The sequence below is a fragment of the Lithobates pipiens genome, unplaced genomic scaffold (genome assembly GCF_037356315.1).
Source record: "Lithobates pipiens isolate NorthernLeopardFrog02 unplaced genomic scaffold, aLitPip1_a1.2 Scaffold_18, whole genome shotgun sequence".
NCBI classification, from domain to species: Eukaryota; Metazoa; Chordata; class Amphibia; order Anura; family Ranidae; genus Lithobates; species Lithobates pipiens.
The window spans coordinates 561,564,005-561,588,697 of record NW_027507758.1 but is presented as its reverse complement, the minus strand read 5'-3'; the positions used below and the strand labels follow the sequence as shown (position 1 = coordinate 561,588,697).

Below are 24,693 nucleotides of genomic sequence, written 5' to 3'. Positions count from 1 at the left end.
TGGGAGCAGGTTGAAGTCTCTCTGCTATATGGATGACGTGACTTTTTTATGCAAATCGAGGAGAGACCTTGTAGGGCAGAGCTACAGTTGCAGATTTTTGGAAGTGTTGCAGGAATGCGGGTAAACTGGGGCAAGAGTGCAGTGTGTACTTTAAGCGGTCCAGAGGACATCTCTTCAAGCAAAATTAATAAGGTCAAGTCAATTAATGTGTTTGGTATCCTTTTTGAAAAAAATCTACAGAACCAAGGGAATGCAACTAAATGTGTGGAGAAGTTATCCAAAAAATTGGATTTATGGAAGTTACGTCATTTGACTTTGTCCGGGAAAGTTCTGATCGTAAAAGGCAGTCTGCCTGCCTTTGTTACTCTATTTTTGTGTTATTTTTCCTTTTAACAAAAGGTGGTTGCAGAAAATTGAAAGACTTCTTTTTTTAAAAGAGCTACTGTTTTTAAAGAAGTGAGGATGGGAGGGCACAACTTTCCTAAGGTAGAGTCTTTCTTGGGAATGCCTTTTTGGTTGTTACACTAAAGGCCTTTTTGAATGGAGGAAAAACCATGTGCTTCATGCGTTATCTGATGGGGTGGTTTGTGGTGCGGTGGGGTTGGGGAGTGCGGGATCTGACAAAGTCTGTGGCTCTCGTGCCTCCTCCCTATTACAGCAAACTTAAGACATGGTATGACATGACTGGTCTGAGGGATCTGGGGAGTGGCGCAGTAGTTAAAAATACCTTGGTAAAATGGTTAAGGAAGGGGGAGGTGGTTTCCAACATTGCTGACCTAAGGACAAAGCAGACGGAAGAGTGTTGGAGGAATCTGGAAATGGAAGGTGTGACAAATAAACAAAAAGAGATTGTTTGGATGGGCTTTCATGAAGTTTTAAAGACAATGACCTTTTTGAAATCTAGAGACTTGGCGAGAGATGAAAGATGTGTGAGGTAAGGATGTTGTGGATCGGAAAGTGTAAGACACGTGTTTTTGGAGTGCTCTTTTGTTCGTAATGTGTGGGGAAGGTTGGCGGGCTTTGTGGAAAATGTGTTGGAGGTGAAGGAGATTACACAGTATTTAATTTTATATAAATAGAAAACAAACTGCGCTCAGGTGAAAACTAAAATAAAAAAAATGAAAAAATAAAACGTAAAAAATATATAATATAAAAAATATATACTAGAATAAAGGCCGCAGCTCTGAGTGGGATACATACACTAGAGTAAATTGTGGAAAGATTTGGAAAGCTGCACCACTAACCCTATTTAAAAATAATGAAAAATACCTAAAGAATTAATAACATACAAATAAATTAATAAATGTTTGTTACCTATTATATAAATAACATTGGTATCTCACAAATTAATTGAGCAAAAAGGACATTAAAAGATAAATATATAAACAGAAAAAACTGCTTGAAGAGAGCCAAAGCTGAGAGATAAAGTCCACTGTGTATGTTCTTATCAGGACACCGCGGTGAGATTTATCTTTTTGCTGTTTTAATGGATATCTTACGTAAGTGCAATCGTTTATAGTTTAATAAAATACCTGAATGGTTTTACACTATGGAGGCATCTGTCTCTTTCTTGGGCTAATGCTGGTGATATACCCGTTTGCTGACCGTGAAAGTTGTTTTTTTGCGATGCTGCCATATACTGGGGATAGCAGATCAGTTAGCGTTTGACGCAAGGATAATGACACGGATGATTTACTATTAAGGCTACAATTTGACCTGTATCTGGTAAGTGCATCTTATTCTCGGTGACGGCCACTGGTTTGCAGTTTCATGTGGATTCACCGCGGTGTCCTGATAAGAACATACACCGTGGACTTTATCTCTCAGCTTTGGCTCTCTTCAAGCTGTTTTTTCTGTTCTATATTATTTATCTTTTAATGTCCTTTTTGCTCAATTAAATTTGTGCAATACCAATGTTATTTATATAATAGGTAACAAACATTTATTCATTTATTTGTATGTTATTAATTCTTTAGGTATTTTTCATTATTTTTAAATAGGGTTAGTGGCGCAGATTTCCAAATCTTTCCACATTTAAATTTTATATGGTTTGGTGGGTGGTGGGTCTGATGTGAAGAGGAGGAGAGGGTGGATTTTTTCAGCAATTGTGAAAGAGGTGGTTTGGGAAGCAAGATGTGGTTATAGGAAAAGGAGTTTGGTTGTGTCCGAGGAAGAATGTGCAGAGTGAGTGTTGAGTAAAATGTACTATGTTTTGTTGTATGATAGGAAAATGTTGGGTGTGGAGGAGGCAGATGTTTTCTGGAATTTTGGGGGGTGGAGGTTGGGATAGGTAATTAAAAGGTGTTTTTCTTAATTTTTTTTTAATGTCCATTTAAGAGTTTTTGATAGAAAATTACTTACCTGGATGATGTAAAGAACGTTGCTCGGTCTCTGGAGAGTTGATTGAAGGAGTTCAGAGTATACGATTCATGCTGACGGGAAAAAAAAAAAATCTGCTGCATTTGGTCCTGGTCAGGAGGTGCCTGGGGTACCCGAGGGTCGGCCTTGGGGGGAGTGTCCCTTTTCGAAGGGCCCCCCTTGCTGCTATTGGCCGTAGGATTAGTCCCCAGGCAACGAGGAGCGATAGCGCGTGGATTGAAAGATTCATTGCGATTCCTGGTTAGAGTTGGAGTTAATTGAAGCTCAGCCTCTTTTTTTGCAAGAGGAAAAGATGATTACTGTCCATTTATATAATCCCTTTGCGGATGTGGCATTGGTATGGGCGTTTTTGGGGACATATTGCGAAAACCTAAGAGGAGGAGACAAGGTGTTAAATAAATATGGTATATGGACAGGGAAGTACAGTTTTTTTGGGAACTTTAAGAAAGACGAGGACTGTATTGGTGGAGTGAAAAGACCTCGTGCTGTGTTTACCATTGAGGGTGAGAGAGGTTTCTTCTTCTACCCCGGTCAATCTAAGTATTGCCATAAGTGTATTAAGTATGGACATCTGAGTGCCGTTTGTGATGAAGGAGTAACATGCCGTCTTTGTAACCAAGCAGGACATGCTGCGAAAAACTGTACCGAATCTAAGGTTTGTGACATTTGTAAAATGGAAGGTCACTTTGCTAAGAAATGTGATAAGTATCAGGATGCTAAGGAGACTTTTGCAGACATTGTGGCTCGGGATAGGATCCAGCAGAGATTAAAACGCTAAAGGGAGAGTGTGGCCGAGGCAAGATAGTGGTATGGGGAAGTGAGCCCAGGGGGGACCCGCGGAAGTAAATAATGATGCGGCCCCATCTGGCAAGCCTTGCCCAACCACAGCTGAGGAAGCCGTGCCTAGGGATGGAGGGCCTTCGATCGACGGATCTGGCGATGCTTCAGCTTCTGCTGGTGGAGTGGAGGTTGGAGTAGCTGGTTCTGAAGCTGGGGGCTCTTCGCCAGGTGAAGAAGAGGTGGTGTCCAGAATTGGTGAAGAAGAGGGGATGCAACAGGAGGATGCACCTGAAGAATTGGATGGAGTAATTGAAGCAGAAACATCAGCTTCTGGAATAAGGCGGAGGATGTCTCGCTTGATTGGTGACCTATTGGATAGTGAGGAGGTGATGGAGGAATCTGGAGGAGAAGGAGAAGACTTTAGAGTGTAAACAGCACTTTGTACCCTCATCATTGGAGGGAGGAGATTCGTCAAGTAAAAGAGTTCGGATTGAAGGAGAGGACTCGGGGAGCGGGGATGGGTCATTACATATTACCCTTTCTGGGGACTCTGAATTAGAGTCCGCCAGTTCTCCTGGACCAAAGAGTCAAAGGAAGAAGCAAGAGAATGAAGATGAGAGTATGGAATGACTTCTTTTCAAAGATCTAATATAGCTGAGAAAATACTTTTTCTTTTTCTGATGGCCTTAACCATCGGTTCTATAAATGTGAGAAGTGTAAAGGCTGGGTGGAGGCGGGCAACTGTTTTTGATAAGCTTGCTGAATGCAGAGCGGATATTTTTTGCTTACAGGAATGTGGTAAAGAGCGAGTTCCTGAACCTCATGAATGGAAGCATGGGGGGAGTGCGTGGGCTCCTGCTTGCGATTTAAGATGTGAAGGAGTGGGCATACTTATTAAAAATCCTAAGCTGGTGATAGTATCGCAAGAAGTGATTGTGCCGGGAAGACTGTTGTTGGCTGTTCTGGAATATGTGGGGTGTACATTTAGACTTTTTAACTGCTATGCCCCTGCAGACAGACATGATAGGAACGAGTTCCGTAATGTTTTAAAGCTATATTTACTCGGAAGGATGCCTACAATTGTAGACTTTAATTGTATTAGGAAAGTAGGTGATAGAAATGGTGCCGGGGAGGAGGGTACATTGGATTCATCATCCAAATTACTAAATGAGATGGTGGCGGACTTTAGGTTAATGGATCTTGCAGAGGAAAAGGAGAGGGGGAATACTTCTCACACTTACTTTTCTGATCGAGGTTCTGTCAGTTCAAGAATCGATTTTATTAATTCTGTCTGAATATTTGGTTTTCAGACCATAAGATGATTTCTTGCACTCTCATATTGGAGGAGGGGGTTAGTTTTGGGAGCAGGTTGTGGGAATTGAATACCATGATTTTAGAGGAGGAGGAGAAGGTGTGTGCTAAGTTTGAAGTTTATTTTACACACTTGGTAAAAAGGAAAAAAGAATTTGGTGAAATATTGCAATGGTGGGATTGGGTTAAGTTTCAAATAGGTGTTTTTTTCCAAGAAAGCTGGTGTAGAAAGGGCAAGGAGGAAAAAGGAGAGAGAGGAAGCCCTGGTACAAAGATTACATCTGTTACTAAAACTTAAAAAATTGGGTGTTGAAGTGGAGGAGGAGCTGGAGGAGGTACGGAAGGAGAGAAGTGTCCTTTTGCAGGAAAAAGGAAAACAAATAATTTTTAGTGCAAAAGTGAGGGATATGGAAGAAGGGGAACAATGCTCTAGATTCTTTTTTAAGAAGGCCATGGGGGCAGTGCTGCTGGCTGCCTGCTGGTCATTTCCAAGGTCAGCAAGTGCTTGTCAAGGTGTTGGACAGGTGTTAAGAATGTGTATTGGTATCTAGGTCATCAGGAAGGGATTAGGCCGTAAGCCCAGGCCAGGTGTGAAAAGTTGCGTATCGGCGTCTCCGCCCGGTCTAGACGCGGGGGAAGGGCAGACTGGCGGCCAGGGCAGCTGCTCTCAGTGAGCTCTGGGTTGCAGGCAGGGCGCCGCTCGCTTGGAAAAGAGAATAATTGGGTTATCGCTTCTCGGCCTTTTGGCTGCGATCGGTGTGGGGAAACTCCTATCGATTGGTTGAAGCGACGCTCTGGCTCTCCCCTTTTGGGGAATCCAGAGTTTTTGATCGTATTTCACGGAAAGATGGCGAAGAGGATTTTGCCTAAATCTTTGAGACTGGTGGTCGGACCAGAGAAAAGGAAGACAATTACTGTGAAGAAAATTATTGAAGATTATCTATTTGAAGATCTGGACCTAACGGTAAGCGATATCTACGCTTTGCAGGATTTTCCTGCAACTGGAGTTTATGATGTCTTGTTTTATTCCGAGGACGTATGCTTGAGAGCCTATGAACAATATCGTGGAAGATGTGATACTGGCATCTGGGAGCATGTGGAGATTGAGCCCCTTTTCGACACGTCGTTGTTCATTTTTATAATCCCTTCTTAGAGCAGGAGGTGGTAAGGATTTATCTTTCTAAGTATTGTACAACTATTGATAGGGGGACTAAGGTTAAAAATTTGTATGGTTTATATAGAAGTAAGATTAAGTTTAAATGTTGATGAGAAAGGAGTTTATACTTTGCCCCCACCTTTTTTCACAATTGCAGGAGAAAGGTGTTCTTTGTTTTTTTTCTGGGTAACCTCCTTTCTGCAGGACATGTTTTAAATATGGGCATGTTAAAGAAGAGTGTAGTGCGTCAATGAGGTGTAGACAATGTGGCTCTGAGAATACCATGGCAAAAGATAGCACACAGGACAGAAGGTGCGATTTGTGTGATGAATCAGGGCATTTTGCCAGGAATTGTCCTGAGAAGGAGAAGGCAGGATGTCGTATTTTTTCTTTTGCTGATGCGGTAGGGGGGGGGGGCAAAATTCGGGGCCGGCAGGTGGTTCCGGAGGTGCAGGCTGATGCAGCAAAACTTGCAGAGATTGCAGTGGTTAAAGAGAAAGTTAATCTTAGAATGTGGGGCGCGTGAGGAGGAAGAGCAGATGGAGAAGGCGGTGGTGGGGCGTACGGAAGCTGGTGTAGAGGTGCGTGTAGAGGAAAGGGGGAGAGGTGAAGATGGCGCTGAGACGCCATGTGTGGGGGTTGATACTGTTGCCTCGTGTGTGATTGCAGACAAAGAAAGTGCTGTGTTAAAATGAGGAGCAGGGAATAGAGGGAGGTGTGGGAGTGGCAGAGCGGCAATTATGCAAATTAATACTTTACAGGTAAATTTAGTGAGAGAATTAGAGTTAAAACGAAGTTTGGAGGCTGGAGAAGGTAAAAGGATGGTGGAAGGTGCAAAAATGGATGTGACAGAGGGTAATTGCAGTGGGGGGGAGATTAACCCTGTACCTGCCAGAATGTCGGATGCGGACTGGGGATCTAGAATGGAGATGGAGGATAGTGGTGGTGTGACTCCTGGTCAGAGAACTAAAGAAAGTGAAGAAGATGAAGAAGCCGCAATTAGGAAAAAGCCTAGGACAGAAACAGAGAGTCTGCTAGGTATGATTTCTCCTTCAGATGAAGGAGAATCTCCTGTGTCCCGGGTAGTGGCAGCTAGGAGGGGGCGGGCTGGGGACAGTAAAGGAGGTGGCTTAGAGAGGAAGACTTAAGTACGTTTTTGGTTTTCCTTGATATATTTCTGCAATAATGGCAGTGACGGTGGCATCTCTGAATGTCCGCTCAATTTAAGCGGTTAGTAGGAGAGCGGTCATTTTTGATTTTTTTGGCAGGGTTGAATTATGATATTTTTTGTTTGCAGGAATGCAGCATAAAATATTCCCCTGGGATAAATGAGTGGAAGGGGTAGGCAGTATGGTCACCGGCTGGAGATAACAAAATTGTGCTGTGGGATTTTTCGTAAGAAACAAAAGGTTTAAAAGTGGTGGAATATAAAATTCTGGTTCCAGGCAGATGTATGTCAGCAATTTTTGAAATTGCAAATTTTAAGTTTAGGATTAATGTGTATGCTCCGGCAGGGAGACCGGATAGAATACGTTTTTTGCAAGATTTACAATTGCATTTGAGTGGAAGAATCCCAACTATGGTAGTGGGTGACTTCAATACTGTAAGGGAAAGGTCGGATAGGATGGGTGGAGGTGGTCTAGATGGATCAAGTACCTTATTAAATAATATAATTTTGGATTTTTGCTTTTCTGATGTTGGGAAGGATTTGGGTGTAGCGGGGGAAAATGTTACTTTTTTCTCGGAGACTGGGAGGGTAAAGTCTCGTATAGATTTTTTGTCATGCTCAAGAACTTTGAAATTTAAGGATTATGGTTTGTTTGACGTTTTCTTCTTGGATCATAGAGGAATAAAGGCTACTTTTTTATTTGAGAGTTCCATTAATTTTGGCAGAGGGTTATGGAAATTAAACAATTTATTATTGGAAGATGTGGAGGTTAGGGAGGATTTTAATCGATTATATAAGCATTTGTTGAAGAAGAAGTGTGATTTTGAGAACTTATTGGAGTGGTGGGATTGGGTAAAACGCAGGTTTGGTTCTTTCTTCAAAGCATGGGGAAGGAGGAGGGCAAGGAGAAGGAAGGAGATTTATGAGAGATTGGGATGGAGAATTAAGACTCTACAACATTTTAAAGAGCTGAACATGGATGTGGAGGAGGAATTGAGGATTGTGAAGGAAGAAAGGAAAGAATTTATGAAGGAGAAGGGTAACAATATCATGTTTCAGGCTAAAATTCAACATATGGAATTAAATGAGAAGTGTTCAAGATATTTCTTTAAGAAATTATGTGGAAGGAAGGATGTGTTGGTGGCTGTCAATGTGGGAGGAAGGAGGGTGGAAGGGGAAGGTGTAATAAAAGAAGTGGAGGGTTTCTTTAAAGAGCAGTTTAAGGGATATGAAATGGAGGAGGAAGAGATGAAGGTGTATTGTTAAGTGATGGATGAATGTTTAGGAGGTGAGGAGCAAGAGTGGTTGGAGAGAGAGATAAATGATATAGAAATTAAGGAGGCGTTTAATGGAATGGCTAAAAATAAGACCCCTGGTTGTGACGGATTGACTGCAGAATTTGACATATAATTTTGGGAAACGATTGGAGGGGAGGTGTGTGAGGTGGTGAGGGAGGTGTTTAAGAAAGGAACAATATCATCTTCTATGAGAGAGGGAGTGATCACGTTAATTCATAAAAAAGGGGATAAAGAAGACACGAGAAATTGGAGACCTATAACACTTTTGAATACCGATTATAAGGTCGTAGCTAAAGTGGTGGCAAATAGGTTAAATGAAGTATTGGGAAAAGTAATAGGACCTTGGCAGACTTGTGCTTTGAAAGGAAAAAGGATTTCAGACAAGTTGATCCTGTTAAGAGATATGGTTTCTTACGCTGGAAGGAACTATAGGCCTTTAGTGGTTGTGTCCTTAGAGCTGGAAAAAGCATACGATAGGGTGTCACACAAGTTCATGCAGTATGCGATGGGAAGGTTGGGGATTCCAAAAGGTCTCCTGAAAGTAATTAAGGGCTTTTATGAAGGTATTCATAGTCGTGTGGTTGTAAATGGTAATCTGAGCGCCCCTTTCCAAATTAAATCTGGGGTTAGGCAGGGGTGTCCTTTGTCACCTCTGGCGTTCATTTGTATCATAGAGCCGTTACTGAAAAGCATTCAGAGAGAGAAAATATGCAAAGGTTTCATGATTACAGGAGGAGGGGGTAAGAGTGTTAAAACGATGGCTTATATGGATGATGTGGTTGCTGTATCTACATCACAAAGAGAAGTTGATGGAGTGCGTCTGATAACGGACCTATATACTGTATGGCGTCAATGATGAGAGTGAACTGGAACAAAAGCAGTTTATGTAACCTTGGAACTGAAGTAAGTATACAAAATAATAAGTTGATTGGTCAAACCTAATACCAAAAATTTTCAACTCTTTTTCCACAATCTTTGAAAGGGAGGAAATGTTATGAGGAGTTGGCGGAGAAAGTTAAGATGAAAACGGATTTTTGGGCGATGCGAGACTTGACGTTGAGAGGGAAAGTATTGGTGTTGAAGGCGGTTATACTTCTGTTGGTGGTATATACTGCAATAGTTTTGCCAATGGGAAACATATGGATGATGAAAGTGAATAAGATTCTGTTTACGTTTTTGTGGGGTTCAAAAATGGAGCGAATCGCAAGAGAAATAGTGAAGAGATCGTGCTGTTTGGGGGGTTTGGGCTTCCCTCATTTGGTTAAATTTGTCGATCTAAATTATTGGTTAATGGTATTTAAATCGCTGGTAGCAGGTGGACGAACATTGGGGATGATGAGGTATATGGGAGGCTGGATTTTTAGAAGATTGGGATGGTGTGGAGTGGATTTGGGGAAACACTTTTTTTTTGTTCCCCCAAGACAGTATAAGAAATTGGAGAATATTGGTGTAGAATACGGATTACAAGAATTAGGGTTGGATGGAGGGGATAAAAAGAGGGGATAAAAAGAAGGTGAAAGGAATATTTGGTAAACAAACCATTGTCTGTAACATTCGAACATTAAGGTCAAATGAGGCAGCCAAAGCTTGGGAAGCTTTAGGAGTGGAAGGGATGACAAACAGACAGAGAGACGTGGCTTGGTTGGCGCTTCACGAAGGCTCGTCACCGAGGAGCTTCTTGAAAGGGCGGGATATTATCCGGTCGGATAAATGTCCTAGGGAAGGGTGTGGGGGTGTAGAGGATGTAAGACATGTTTTTTGGGAGTGTGAATATGCGAAAAAGTTACGGACATGTTTTGGTGTATTCTTGGACAGAATATGTAAAGTATATAGAGTAAAGTTAACTATATGAGCTTGTTAACTGGTGTAGGATTGGGTAAGGTGGAGGGTAAGGAATTGATGTGGATACAGTGTTTTGTTTATAAGGAGTTGCTATGGGATGTGAGGAATCAGTTGGTGGTGAGGAAGGAGGAGGTGGATATTAGAGATTGTTGCAAGATGATGTTAATGAGGTTACATACGGCTTTTCTGTATGATGTGAAGGTGATGGGGGAAGCCAAGTGTTAGGGTTTGGAGGAGAAGGAGGTGGAATCAATTTGTACGAGTAGGGGTGGGTTGATTGGCGGGATTAGGAGCAAATGAATATGGAAGAGAATTTTGAAGGTATCCGATGCGAGGTGGTGTAGTCTGAAGGTTTCGGATTAAGATGGTATGAATCGCGTAACTGAGGTACGATTGATAGGATTGGTTCGGAGGATTGGTGAGGATAGGAGCAATGCTATATGGAAGAGATCAACCTGGAGTAATCTGGTGCGAGTAGGCGTAGACTGAAGGTTTCGGATCAACGACATGGTATGAATCGCGCATTTGATTTATGAATGTTAGGGTAGGTGGTTTTTTAGGTGTGGATCCTGGTGTGGATGGATGATTATTAGATGTTTTGGGTGGTGGGTAAAAATAATGCCTTATTTTTGTTTGTAAGTGAGAACGTGTTAAGATAGGGTAGTGCGTTATGATTTCTTTAAGATTTTAAACGTGTTTTTAGGCTAACGGTTTTGCAAGTTGTAGTTGTGAATGGTAGGGTTGGGGGTTTTAAGGTAAGAATGTGGCATGAGAGGTCGGAGGTTGAGTTTTTGGGAGGTGGGTTTAAAGTCATCCCTTATACTTGGTTTTAGGTATGAATGTTTAGTGTAGTCTTTTATGTTATCGTGTTGTATAATGGACTATTAGGTGTGTTGTATGGTTGTTGTGTGTGAGTGGAACTGCAATGATGAAGGAAGTGGTACTGTGGAAGCCTCATGGTGAGACATTTAATGTTGTGTACCGTTTCACTCTGATCAGTTCATTAAAAAAAAAAAAAAATCGACTATAGCCTTTAGGGGTGTCTGTTTCATAGCTAGGATGTTGAAAACCACTTGTATCTATCCAAGCCTTGTGGGGTACCCTCTGCTCGGCCTTGTAGGATCGTTGATTAAATTCAGCTTCACCTACTTGCTGCTATTGGGCTAGAGGCTTAGCCCCCACAAGGAACAAGATTGCGGTCTTCCCTCCTCCCCCCTCCTCCGCATTACTACCTCTGGGCAGTAGATGCTAGAGCCTTTGTAAAGGCTACTAAAAAGAGCGAAGACGTCGAGGAACCAGAAGGAAGCTGCCTAAGAACACCTAAAGCGACTTCCATCTCCAAGACGATGGGGAAGAGCGAAAAGAAGACCGGAAAGAACAAGAAGAACCCCGCTCCAGCCACTTCCTTCGAGGCCCCAGAGAATGTCGCGGCCTCAACCTCCACCCCGGCCGGCACCAGCCAGCCGAAACCAGCCAAGCCATGCTTGCCTTGTCCTAGAGCCTTGGATGAAGCAGACGGTTGTGCTGCAGCTGAAGGAGGTGGACGGAAGAGTCCCCGACATGACCCCGGAGATCTTCGGAAAGAAGATGATACTGGAGCAGGGGTTCAGCAAAGCGGAAATGCTTTTGGTGCAGGCCTTCACAAAAGGTATTTTCTTTATAACTTTTGTGTCGTTCCAGGTCTGCAGAATGTACTGGGAGATGGTAAAGACGAGAGGTCCTGAATCCCCTTTCCGTAAGTTCGCTGCAAACTGCCCCATAACACAGGACGAAAAGTGGGTGACGGTGGCCATGAGGAGCCCCCATACCCCAGGTAAGGACATAGCTACTTGCCTCCAGAGGTTCTGCACCGCGGTGAAGGACCCTGTCTGAATCCTCCATGCCAACGGCTTCTGGATAGGTAAGTGGTCTGTGCTCTGCAAGTTCAGGAAGGACCCTTCGGGGAACATCCAGCACCTGCAGCCGTGCTTCTCCCTGGGCAACTCTGCAGGAATCCTTTACTACCCGGGATACCCTACACCTGTAACAGGTGTAGCCACCCCAGACATATGGGTAAGGATTGCACAGAGCTTGGTTCTGTAAGGTCACAGGCCACGAGACCAAGGATTGTCCAAGGTCCAAAGCCTGCAACCTTTGCGGAGCGGCCGAGCATGTGTTTAAACACTGCCCCCAGATGACCTGGTCTTACGCTGGAGCCCTGATCCAGGGCAAACCATCCGGCAGCAGCGGGAAGAAGCAGCCGGAAACAGCAAAAGAACCTCGGAAGACCACTGGTAAGCCCACCACCCCTACCCCCGCCCCTGCCCCAGCCCAGACCCCTTCCCCTGCCCAGGCCCCAGCCCTTGCCTCCAGCACACCCCCACCCACCACCTCTGCGCTGGAGGAGACCCTCCCCACCCTGGACCTGTCCTCCCTGGAGGACTTGCCCGCCCTCCCTTCCACCCCCACCAGTGGACCCTCAGGAAGCCGGAAATGGAAGCCTACGAGTCCAACAGCAGAGGAACCCGCCACCTCCACTAAAAGGCCTAATGGGGACCAGTGCAAAAGCCATGGATCAGAGCCAATAGTGGAAGAACACAAGTCGGCAAGGGATGGAGGATGAGGATGTGGGGGGAGAGGAGGTGGTCATGGCCGACCCTGAGCCTGACCTCGCCCTCAACCTCCACATCAACATCAACCAAAAGATGATGGAGACTGTCCTGGAGGAGCACGGTCTGACCGAGAACACAGGACAAACAGAGGAAGCAACGGAAGACCCCCCCCTCCGGGGAGGTAAGTTCGGTCCCTTACTGACTAAACCTCATACCCTTTTTCATTATGGCAGAGATCTCAATCTTTTCCATTAATGTGAGGAGTATCAAGGATGCATCTAGAAGGCAAGCAGCACTGACATTTCTTTCCACTCAGCACAGTGATGTCTACATGCTCCAGAAGTGCGCACTTCCTCCTCTGAGGAGGTACACACATCTGACCTCCCAGTGGATCCTTGGTCCCTCCTACTGGTCCGGTGGTGGCGATAGTAAGTCTGCAGGGGTAGCCATTCTCGTCAGGGGTAGGCGCTTCACGGTTGACTCCATCCATGAGCTAGTCTGTGGCCATCTTCTGGTCAGACGGCTCGTGGGTGGGAGAGCCAATTAGACTCATCAACGTGTACACCCCCCCAGATAAGAATGAGCGGCTGGAACTTTTCCAGACCCTGCGGACCCAACTCGTCACCACCAGGGCAGTAGTAATCGGCGGTGATTTTAACTGTCCAATAGAGGAGGATGGGCGCAGCTCCAGCATGTACGCAAAACTTGATGCTACATCTAGGCTGCTCAAGGAGATGATCTCGGAGGCTTCCTTGCAGGATGCCGTGGGATCCATAGGGAAAGGTACTGTGAACTACTCGTGGTGCCGACCCGATGGATCGGTGCGTTCCAGGATCGACTTCGTGCTCACTTCAAGAGCAGTCAAGCATCGCGATGTCTCCATGATCCCCTGCTTTTTCTCTGACCACAGGGCTATTCGCTTTCGGGGTGACCTGGGCGAGGGCTTTGCCCGGGGACCAAGCTCCTGGAAGCTGAATAGTACCCTGCTGGAAAATGAGGAATTTATGGGGGAACTCCGGGAGGCCTATGCCACCTGGACGGAGGAAAAGCGATTCTTCGGAAGGGTAAGTGACTGGTGGGAGTTAGCGAAGGTCAAGCTGCGCAGCTTCTTTCAGGCAAGGGGACGCCAGCAAGTGTGTGCCAGGAAGAGGGAACTCAGGAGACTGCAACGTCAGTTGCAGTCCCTGCAGGACCTTCATCACTGTGGCTGGGACGTTAGGCAGGACCTGGAGGACACCAAGAAGAGCCTGAAAGGGCACTTTGAGGAAGAATCTAGGCACATTGTCTTCCGTGCCAAGGTGGAGAATCTTGAGAAAGGTGAGAAGTGTAAATCTATTTCAGGAAACTCCACTCAGGACACACACCCTTGTCAGAGCTGTGTGACGAGACCGGAACACTCCAGAAGGGAAAAGAGGCCGTGATGCAAGTGGTCAGCGACTACTACACCAACCTCTACTCCCTGAAAACAACAGACACACAGGCAGCCGACAGGTTCCTGTCAGGTATCTCTAACCCAATTGATCCTGCAGGTTCATCGGCCATTAACACCCCCTTGGTGTTGGAGGAGCTGCACTCTGCCGCTAAATCCTTTTGGTGGGGCAGTACCCCGGGCTACGATGGTCTCCCAGTTGAACTTTATGTAACGCTGTGGGATCTCGTGGGCCCGGACCTGCTTGAGCTGTACGAGGAGATGGTGGTAGAGGGCAGAATGCCTCCGACTCTAAGGGAGGGGATGATCACGATTCTGTATAAGCGCAAGGGGGAGAGATCGGACCTAAAAAATTGGCGTCTGATCTCTCTTCTGAACGTGGACTACAAAATCCTCAACAAAGTTCTGGCCAACAGGCTGAAGTCTGTCATCGGACAGATCATCCACCCGGATCAGACTTGTGGCATTCCTGTCCGGGACACGGTCCAGTACATTCATAGCCACCGTGTGCACACGGCCCTGGTCAGTCTTGACCAGGAGAAGGCCTTTGACCGTGTCTCACGAGTTTATGTGCAGCGCTCTGCGCATGTTTGGTCTTGGGGAAATGTTTGGTCATATGTAAATGTTATGTATAATGACATCTATAGTGTGGTGTTGGTGAAGGTTGGAAAACTGACCCCTTTCCAGTGTCATCTGGGGTCAGACAAGGCTGCCCTCTCTCACCTCTGCTTTTTGTCTGTTGTATAGAGCTCTTCGTCCGAAGCACCAGACGAAACCCAGAGATCAGAGGGATCACCGCACCAGGAACGGACAGACGGGAGGTCAAGTGCTCACTCTACATGGATGATGTGATGGTGTTCTGTGCCGACCGGCGCTCCATCAACACACTCGCCCAGACCTTTCAGGACTTCGGGCAAGCTTCAGGGGAAAGGTCAACTGCGGGAAATCATGCTCTTCGGAAAGTGGTTCCTACCTTCTTCTGCACCCATGCCCTTCAGCATCAAAGCAGACTTCATCAAAATTCTCGGGGTCTGGTTTGGAGCAGAGGGCGCAGCCCTGAAGTCCTGGGAAGAAAGACTGTCTAAAATGCAACAAAAGTTTGGACTTTGGAGCCTCCGAGAACTCACCATCAAAAGGTAAAACACTGGCACTCTGCAGCGAGATCCTCTTTGTGTTGCAGTACCTCGACCAGGCCTGGCCCCCCCGGGTTAACACCTGCAAGGCCATCACCAGGGCAGTGTTTCACTTCATCTGGAGCTCCAAAATGGACAGAGTAAAGCGGGCAGTTATGTTCAAGGAACCCCTCAAGGGCGGTAAGGGGCGTGCCCGACATCGCCACTCTACTGAGGGTCTTCTTTGCCTGTAACTGCATCCGCAGAACTTTGGTGGACAGAACTGTAGACTCTGGTGGTAACTCCATGTCCCGTTTCTTCCTCCTGCCTCTTTGGAGGTCCCTTGGATGGGACAAATGGGACAGCTCCATCCCCTACAACTGGGAGACTCCTTGGTACTACTTGGACACTTTCAAGTTTATTAGGGAGCTGGGGCTACATGGAGTGAAGCCCGACTTGTGGAAGCCAAAAACTATCCACAAGTTGATTAGAGCATCGGATATTGTTGAGACTGTTCCAGGCCTCCCTTCAGCCACTTGTAAAGTGGTCTGGAGGAATGTTTTTTCAAAGAGACTCACCAACAGGCACAAAGATCTGGCATGGATGCCAATCCAAGGGGGGTTTCCACTCAGGACATTCATGCATGCCAGAAACCTGTGCAGATACAGACACTGCCCCTTTTGCATCATCCAGGAGGAAACTGCTCTGCATGTTTCTGTGAGTGTCCCTTTGCACAGGGCCTGTTGACGGCTCTGGAACCTGATCTCAAAGACTTAGTTCAACACACCAAAGTGTGTGATAGCAGTCTGTGGAACAGACTCTTTTGTGGAACTCATTCACAGGAGGACATTGACAGTGCCTTGCGGGTGCTGTGTTGCTTTAAGGACGCTGTTTGGTGTGCCAGAAAGCGCCTCATCCACCAGAGGGAGAGGATGTCCATCGAGGACTGTCGCAGACTGATTCACAGTCTGCTCAGAGAGCATCACTTGATGGACTTTAAGGAGGACCTGTTGCTCATTAAAATGCCATTTGACTTTGACTATGGCAGTATGACTTGATTTTTATTACATGTTTTCCGTAATGCTTTCGGGGTAATGCGGCATCATGCATGATGTGATGTTTCGGGGTATTATTACTCTGCGCAACACATCAGGCATCATACCGCAGGATGAATGTAATTTATTTGTATGCTTGGAACTGTATTGTTATGTAGTGTATTTATGCACTGCGTCGCAGTACAGAGTGGAATGTACCCTGTTCAAAGTATTTGTTTTTGTGTATATTTTCTTGCCAAATTAAGTATATATTTTCAATCAAAAAAATCTGTTCTTATCAGTTTAATATCTGATACGTCCCCCATCTGGGGACCATATATTAAATGGATTTTTAGAACCGGGAGATGGAAGAAGAGCTTGCTCTGTCCACTCCACGCATCGACCTGGTATTGCAGTACCTCCAGGACCGGTGCACCCCTCTTTTATGCAGTTTCCAAAAACAGAATGAATTCAAACAACAAATTCTCCTCCATCCTCATCCTTTTGCTTGCTTGCTCACTCACTTGCAATGTTACTTTTGCTCACAAGCTGTCTGTATGTTGTTCATTTTTGCAATAAATTTGCGTTTAACCCCTGTGTGTACTGGTGTTTTTGCTTTGTGTCAGTTTCTTGGCCTTTCTTTCTCCCTCCCTCACTCCTTGCTCGCTCAATTTTTTTTTCTCAGGAAGCAGCAGGTGAAGTGGCAGTAGTTGCAAGAAGCCAAACCTATCAAGTCAGTCAGCAAGTAGACACATTTCGACAAGGCAGCTAGCTAGAGTTTGAATGAACTTTCTATGCAAGGCCCAAAAGGAGGCCTTTTTTTCTTCCCATGTCAGTCAGGTTGAAGAGCAGCAGCCCAGCTCAGCCATTGCAATAGGGCTGACTTTGCTCCATTTCTGTCCCTTAGTACAGCCAGCTTGCTCAAAAGCAGGCCCTGCCTGAATATTCATTCCGCACATCCTGTGTCTCCCTCTAGTTGGTCCATGACGGTCGGCTTTCGTCCACGTGTCCAGGAGGCGGTCTCATGCAAATGATTTTCCCTCATTGAGCATCAACGAGGAGCACCTGGATGTGTGCATTTAGTGCTGCTGGCTGCCTGCTGGTCACTTCCAAGGTCAGCAAGTGCTTGTCAAGGTGTTGGACAGGTGTTAGAAATGTGGATTGGTATCTAGGTCATCAGGAAAAGATTAGACCGCAAGCCCAGGCCAGGTGTGAAAAATTGCGGATCAGCGTCTCCGCCCGGTCTAGATAGGGGGAAGGGCAGGCGGGCCAGGGCAGCAGCTCTCAGTGAGCTCTGGGTTGCGGGCAGGGCGCCGCTCGCTTGGAAAAGAGAATAATTGGGTTATCGCTTCTCTGCCTTTTGGCCAAGATCCAGTGCAGTTTTACTGTGAGCGACTTGGTTGAAAGGTGCCCGGGGTACCCGACGGTCGGCCTTGGGGGGAGCATCCCTTTTCGGAGGGCCACCCTTGTTGCTATTGGCCTTAGGCTTAGTCCCCGGGCAACGGGAAGCGGTCGCCCTTCTGAAGGCGACTTTTTCTTTGGGTGGTTGGCGGAACTGTGGGGGTTTCCCCTTGCGGGGGCCCCCATAGGAAAGCAGCAGGACCTGAAGGCGGCTGGTGCATCTCATGCACCAAAATGGCGGTCCGGGGTATTTGGGATTCGCTTTGTTTTCTGGTGAGGCCAGGTTTGCAGATGTGAGTTTAGTGAAAGCTTTCCTAAGTAACTACTGTGATAACTTGAGAGGTAGGGAGAAGGTTTTCAATAACTTCCAGATCTGGTCCGGGAAGTACCGTTTCTACGGATCCTTTAAGAATCACTCAAGCTGTGTGGGAGGAGTCAGGAGACCCCCTGCAGTATTCACTATTGGAGGAGAACGGGGTTTTCTTTTTTACCCCGGACAGCCCCGTTATTGCAGGAAGTGCATGATGTATGAACATACCAGTAGTGAATGTAATCAAGGTTTAAAGTGTCGTTTTTGTGGGAAAGGTGGACATTTGGCTCGTGAATGTAAGGAAGGTAGAGTGTGTGACATTTGTAAGGAACCTGGTCACATGGCTAAACAGTGTTGGACTTATCAGGCTGCAAGGAAGGATTGGCGGGCTACCACCTTACCAGCGAAGGAAAGGAGAGAGAGCAGGAAACAGAGACCGTCAGATGGTGCAAAGGAGAGTTCGGGAGGGGCTGGTTATGTGCAAGTGGACCCTCACAGTAGCCCTCCGGAGCACCCGGTCAATGATGTTGTGCCTAATGAGCGGGCAGATGATGTGGAGGGAGGGGAAGGCACAACCACGGCTGCTGCAGACAGTGTGGCAGGTGGAGGTGCATGCTCTGATACCACAGATGCCGTGCCAGGTGAATATGGCGTTGGTGAGGTTCAGTGCCCCCTTGGTGAACAAGAAGAGGAGAAGGATGGAGTTGTGAATGAGGATGCCCTTCTGGGAGAGAGGGATTCATCGTAACTTTTTGGAAGTTTGTCGGACAGGGATTCGGAGGAAGATGATGCTGAAATGGACAGTGTTAGTAGTATTGAATGCAGCCAGAGGATTGAGGATTCCTGTACTGCACCTGACACTTACGCTAGTAAAAGACCCAGGGCAGATCCGTCCTGGACTGGTGGGGTGGAAGGTGAAGGGGGAATACCTAAGGATGGGGATTCTAGTGAGGAATCCGCCAGCTCTCCGGTTCTTCAGAGCCTGGAGTGTGGCTTTGTGTGTTCCGTTGCTCCCACTGGGCTCGGTGATGGCTGCTCATGTGCCTTCTTAAGGCGGTCGTCCCTAGGTGAGTGTTGGGCTTACCGCGACTAATGCTTTGACTGCAAAGATTGCAGATGGCAACGCTACTGTCAGCAGCGGACACGTTAAAAAAAGCCCACACTGCGGAGCCATGTGCCGGTGTCCTGGGAGTGCCAGATGTGACCATACATAGTCGATGACTCGCTCCTGATACATTTGCAGTCTGCTTTGTCCCTCCTGTGCAATGTAAGTTATTCCTGCTTCTCCTCCTTATCTGCTGGTCCATATCTCCCTCTGAACTCCCCTCCTCTTCCTCTCTTGTGGGCAGCCACGTGACATCACTAGACACGTCATCATCAACGTCACCTTCCCCACCGCTATAAGTAGAGATCTCGGAGTAGGCAGCAACTCCGGGGACCAACCTCCTCCTTGGGCTGATCTGGGTACTATCGTCAGACTGCTGAGTAGCGGTTGTTGCTACCTCCTCTTCCTGATCCAATACCAAGAGTGGCTGCGCATCAGAAATGTCTTGATATGGATCGGAAAATAATTCCTGTGACTCAAGCGGAAGGTATGTGGTGGTGGTGGTGGTGTTGGTGGTAGTGTCTTTGGGGGTGCACATAGCAGAGAGTGAAGAAGAGGGTGCAGATCAAGAGGGTGAGGAGGGTGCAGAAGAGTAAGGCTGAGTGAGCCACTCAACCAAGTCTGGTGCGTCCTTTAAAGTAATTGAACGCACCTTCTGCAACTTCCCACTTTGGCTCAAGCCTGTTGCTCCTGCCCTACCCCTACCACCCCTGCGGAAGGGCCTGCCTCTTCCTCTGCCTGTCATTTTTTAAATGACCCTGTGACAAAACTCTCAGTCCCTATACTGATGAAAGACTGTGAAAAATTGACCCTCGCGCCACTAAGTGCTAAACGTGAAATAAATCTATGTACATAAAAAATAGAAAATGTTTCAAGGTATAATAAACCAACCAGTGGGGTGAAGAAAGTGCAAGTGCTGCTAAATAATACAAAAATGCGGCGGGACAAAAATAGTAAACACAAACTATCGCATAAATGAATAAAATAAAGAATCCTGCGCAAATCGTGCCACTGAACAAATGGATGATAAATATAAATATAAAAAAAAAAAAAAAAACTAGAGTCAATGAAAAATCATATAAATAGACACCGATTTTTTGAGTTCTTTCTCAAGTTTTTTCACCATACACCTACACTCATCGGTGTGTCTATTTATATGATTTTTCATTGACTCTTGTTTTATTTATTTTTTTATATTTATATTTATCATCCATTTGTTCAGTGGCACGATTTGCGCAGGATTCTTTATTTTATTCACTGATGAAAGACTGCTGCAGTATAGGTCAGCGGTCAGCAGTAGTGCACCTCAACCCTATGTATTGTGGACCTATACCAGTCCTTATGGAATAGCAGACTGTACCTCACTCAACCCTATGTACTGTAGCACCCTAGACCTTACCAGTCCTTATAAAGGACCTTTGTGGAACAAGTAGGTTGTGATTGATTAGCAGACTGCAGCAGAAGGGCAGCAGTCAAGTATAATATTCTTTCTATATTTGGAAGAAAGAATATTATACGTGTACAAGCCTATTACCATACCACTGATACCAGTCCTGAAAAGAACCTTTGTGGACCTAATAGTAACAGCGACTGATTAAACTGACTGTCCCTCACTGCCTCACACACAGCTTCCCTATATAAACTGACAAAACAGAGGCTGCTGGAACAATAACTTGAATAGCACTTTTGTGGACCTGATAGTAACAGCTAATGATTAAACTGACTGTCCCTGCAGCAGACACACTGTCCTGTCCCTTTCTCTAAACTTACAAAAGACACTCAGGCTGCTGCAACAATCAGTAGCACAGCAGTGTCTCAAACCTATATCCTGAACTACACCTAACACCTATACCAGTCCTGAAAATAACTTTTGTGTACCAAATAGCTAGCGATTTGGGTCACTGCAACCTCTCCCTATAGTGACAGAAGAAAGAATGTAAAATGGCCGCCGGATCGGGTCTATTTATAAGTTAGGGGGAATGTCCAAGTGTCCATGTGCTGTAATGTCTCAGTTGGCTGTCCTGTACCCCATGATGGATGTGTCATCATAGGTCAAAGTTCTTTTACACAGTAAACACGGAAGTCCGCCGGGTGAACGGCAGCAATAGTCTGCCGATCGGGCGGACTGCGAACAGCCGAAATTCGCCGTGAAACGACTGCCGGGCGAACCATTCGGCCATCCATACGTACAATAGGGTTTCTCACCAGTTTATGTTTCACGTCCTGAGAAGGCTGGGTTTTCTGGATAGTTTAGTAAGCATGGTTTGGGAGTCTTTATACAAAATGTAAATTGTAGAGTCATGATTAATGAGATCCTGTCGGACCCTTTTGGGATAAAATCGGGGGTAAGGCAGGGGTGTCCCCTGTCCCCGGTTTTGTTCATTTGCATTATAGAACCTCTTCTTCAACATGCACAACATAAGGCTTTTGAAGGCTTTTTTGTTCCGGGTAGTAATGGGAGCGGGTTAAAGTCTTTATGCTACATGGATGACGTGACCTTTTTATGTAAATCAAGAAGGGATCTTGCTAGGGCAGAACTACAGTTGCAACTCTTTGGAAGTGTCGCAGGAATGCGGGTGAACTGGAGTAAGAGTGCAGTGTGTACTTTGAGTGGACCAGATGACATCTCTTCAAACAAAATTAGTAAAGTCCAGACCATTAGTGTGTTGGATATACATTTTGAAAGAAACTTACGGAACCAAGAGAATGCAACAAAGTGTGTGGAGAAATTATCTAAACAATTTCATTTATTGAAGTTGCGTCATCTGTCCGGAAAAGTTTTGATTGTAAAGGCGGTTTGTCTGCCTTTGTTACTTTATTTTGGGGTCATTTTTCCTTTTAACAAAAGGTGGTTACAGAAAATTGAAAGACTTCTTTTTACCTTTTTTGGGGGTTCTAAGATGGAGCGGGTGGCAAGATCTACTGTTTCTAAAAAAGTTAAGATGGGAGGTTACAATTTTCCTAAAATAGAGTCATTTTTTGGTTGCTACATTATAAGGCCTTTTTGAATGGAGGAAAAACCATGTGCTTTATGCGTTATTTGATGGGGTGGTTTGTGGTGAGGTGAGGTTGGGGGGCACGGGATCTGACAAAACCGGTGGCTCTTGTGCCCCCTCCTTACTACACCAAGCTTAAGACATGGTATGATGAGACTGGTCTGAGGGACCTGGGGAATGGCGCAATAGTAAAAAAACACTTTGGTTAAATGGCTAAGGAAGGAGGAGGTGGTTTCCAACATTGCTGATTTAAGGACAAAACAGGCGGAAGAGTGTTGGAGGAACTTGGAAATGGATGGTGTGACCAATAAACAAAAAGAGATTGTTTGGATGGGTTTTCATGAAGTTTTGATGACAATGACCTTTCTGAAATCTAGAGACTTGGCGAGAGATGAGAAATGTGTGAGGGAAGGATGTGGTGGAATTGAAAGAGTAGGACATGTGTTTTTGGGGTGCTCTTTTGTATGAAATGTGTGGGAAAGGTTGGCGGGTTTTGTAAAAAATGTGTTGGAGGTGGAGGAGATTACACAGAATTAGATTTTATATGGTTTGGTGGGTGGTGGGTCTGATGTGAAGAAGAGGCGAGGGTGGATTTTTTCAGCGATTGTGAAAGAGGTGGTTTGGGAAGCAAGGTGCGGTTATAGGAAAGGGAGTTTTGTCGTGTCTGAGGAAGAATGTGCAGAGTGAGTTTTGAGAAAGGCCGCGTACACACGCGGGGACTGTTCGCCCAACTTTGTCCGTCAAACAGTTTCAGCGGACAGTCCGCTCAAAATTAGCATGGACGGACTTGCCCACACACGACGAACGAACAGTCCGCTGAAACCGTGCGCGATGACGTGAACGGCACGTACGACGGGACTAGAAAACGACGTCCTATACACTGCAATGCAAACTTCGGCGTGTAAATCCTTTCTGAGCATGCGCGGAACTTAGTTTGACAAACAAGCCTACACACGAGGGGACTGTTCGCTGAAACAAAGTTTCAGCGGACAGTTTTTCGGAATTTCCGAAAAACTTTGTTCAGCAGACTGTCCGCTGAAACTGTCCGCTGAAAGCCCACACACGAGCGGACTGTCCGCCGAAACACTGTTCAGCGGACAAAGTTGAGCGAACAGTCCCCGCGTGTGTACGCGGCCTAAGTTGTACTATGTCTTGTTATATGATCGGAAAAAGTTGGGTGTGGAGGAGGCAGATGTTTTCTGGAATTTTGGGAGGTGGAATTTGCGATAGTTATTTAGGAGGTGGGTTTTGTTTGTCCGTTTTATTTTTAATGGTTTTTAAGAAGTTTTGATACAAAATACTTACCTGAATGATGTAAAGAACGTTGCTCAGTCTCTGGAGAGTTGATTGAAGGAGTTCAGAGTACACGATTCATGCAGACGGGATTAAAAAAAAATAAAAAAATCGACTATAGCCTTTAGGGGTGTCTCTGCTTCACAGCTAGGACGTTGAGAACCACTTGTATCTATCCAAGCCATTAGGTCCTTGTGGGGTACTCTCTGCTCGGCCTTGTAGGATCATTGATTAAATTCAGCTTCACCTACTTGCTGCTATTGGGCTAGAGGCTTAGCCCCCACAAGGAACGAGATAGCGGTCTTCCCTCCTCCCCCCCCTCTCCGCATTACTACCTCCAGGCAGTAGATGCTAGAGCCTTTGTAAAGGCTACGAAAAAGAGCGAAGACGTCAAGGAACCAGAAGGAAGCTGCCTAAGAACACCTGAAGCGACTTCCATCTCCAAGACGATGGGGAAGAGCGAAAAGAAGACCGGAAAGAAAAAGAAGAACCCCGCTCCAGCCACTTCCTCCGAGACCGCAAGCCCGGGGCCAGGTGTGAAAAGTTGCGTATCAGCATCTCCGCCCGGTTTAGTTGCGGGGGAAGGGCAGATGGGGGGGCCCTGGGCAGCTGCTCTCAGTGAGTTTTTGGTTGCGGGCAGGGCGCCTCTCGCTCGGAAAAGAGAATAATTGGGTTATCTCTTCTCGGCCTTTTGGCTGCGATCTTGTGTCGGAGTCAGAGGGTTTATGGAAAGCACCAGTCCTGCTCCGTCTGGGGGTGTTTCCTTGATTGGTGCACCCCCTGCTGCTATTGGGTAGGATGCTGCTGGAAGTTGATGAGAGGGCGATTGTGGGTAGTAGTCCCACAGGGGCGGTAGGTCGGTAAGGGTGTTTTCCCGGGATCCCCTTTTGCTGGAGTCTGGGGCGGCTGGTGATTTACTGCACCAAGAACATGGCGAACCGAGGTTTGAGAGACTCGTTGCACTTCAAGAATGAAGTGAATCTGCGGACGATCGTAGTGGATATCTTGATGGAATTTCTAGATGTGTCTGCAAGACTTCTCACAGCAACGCATTTATGATGTAACCTTTGTTTCTTCTGAGGTTTGTTGGAACGCTTATGAAGCTGCAAGATGAGCAGCAGGTGAAGATGTGATGGAAAAAGTAGAAGTGATGCCATTATTTATGCAGGAGGAAAAACCTATCGCAGTCCATATGTACAATCCATTTGCGGACATTAATTTAGTAAGGGCTTTTTTGCAGTCATATCGTGACACTTTAAAGGGAGGGGAGAAGGTGAAGAATAAATTTGGAATCTGGTCGGGGAAGTACAAATTTTTTGGGAAGTTTAAGATGGATGTGACTTGTGTGGGTGGAGTGAGGGGGCCCCCAGCGGTATTTACAATCAGAGAAGAGAGGGGGTTTCTCTTCTATCCGGGACAGCCAGTTTATTGCCGAAAGTGCTGCATGTATGGGCGCGCAAGTATTGACTGTGATAAAAAGGCCAAGTG

General features: G+C 46.0%; 1 pseudogene; it reads left to right on the top strand.

Moving 5' to 3' along the window:
- Positions 1-16,367: 16,367 nt before the first annotated feature.
- LOC143990470 (U2 spliceosomal RNA) lies at positions 16,368-16,541 on the top strand (annotated as a pseudogene).
- The last annotated feature ends 8,152 nt before the right edge of the window (positions 16,542-24,693 follow it).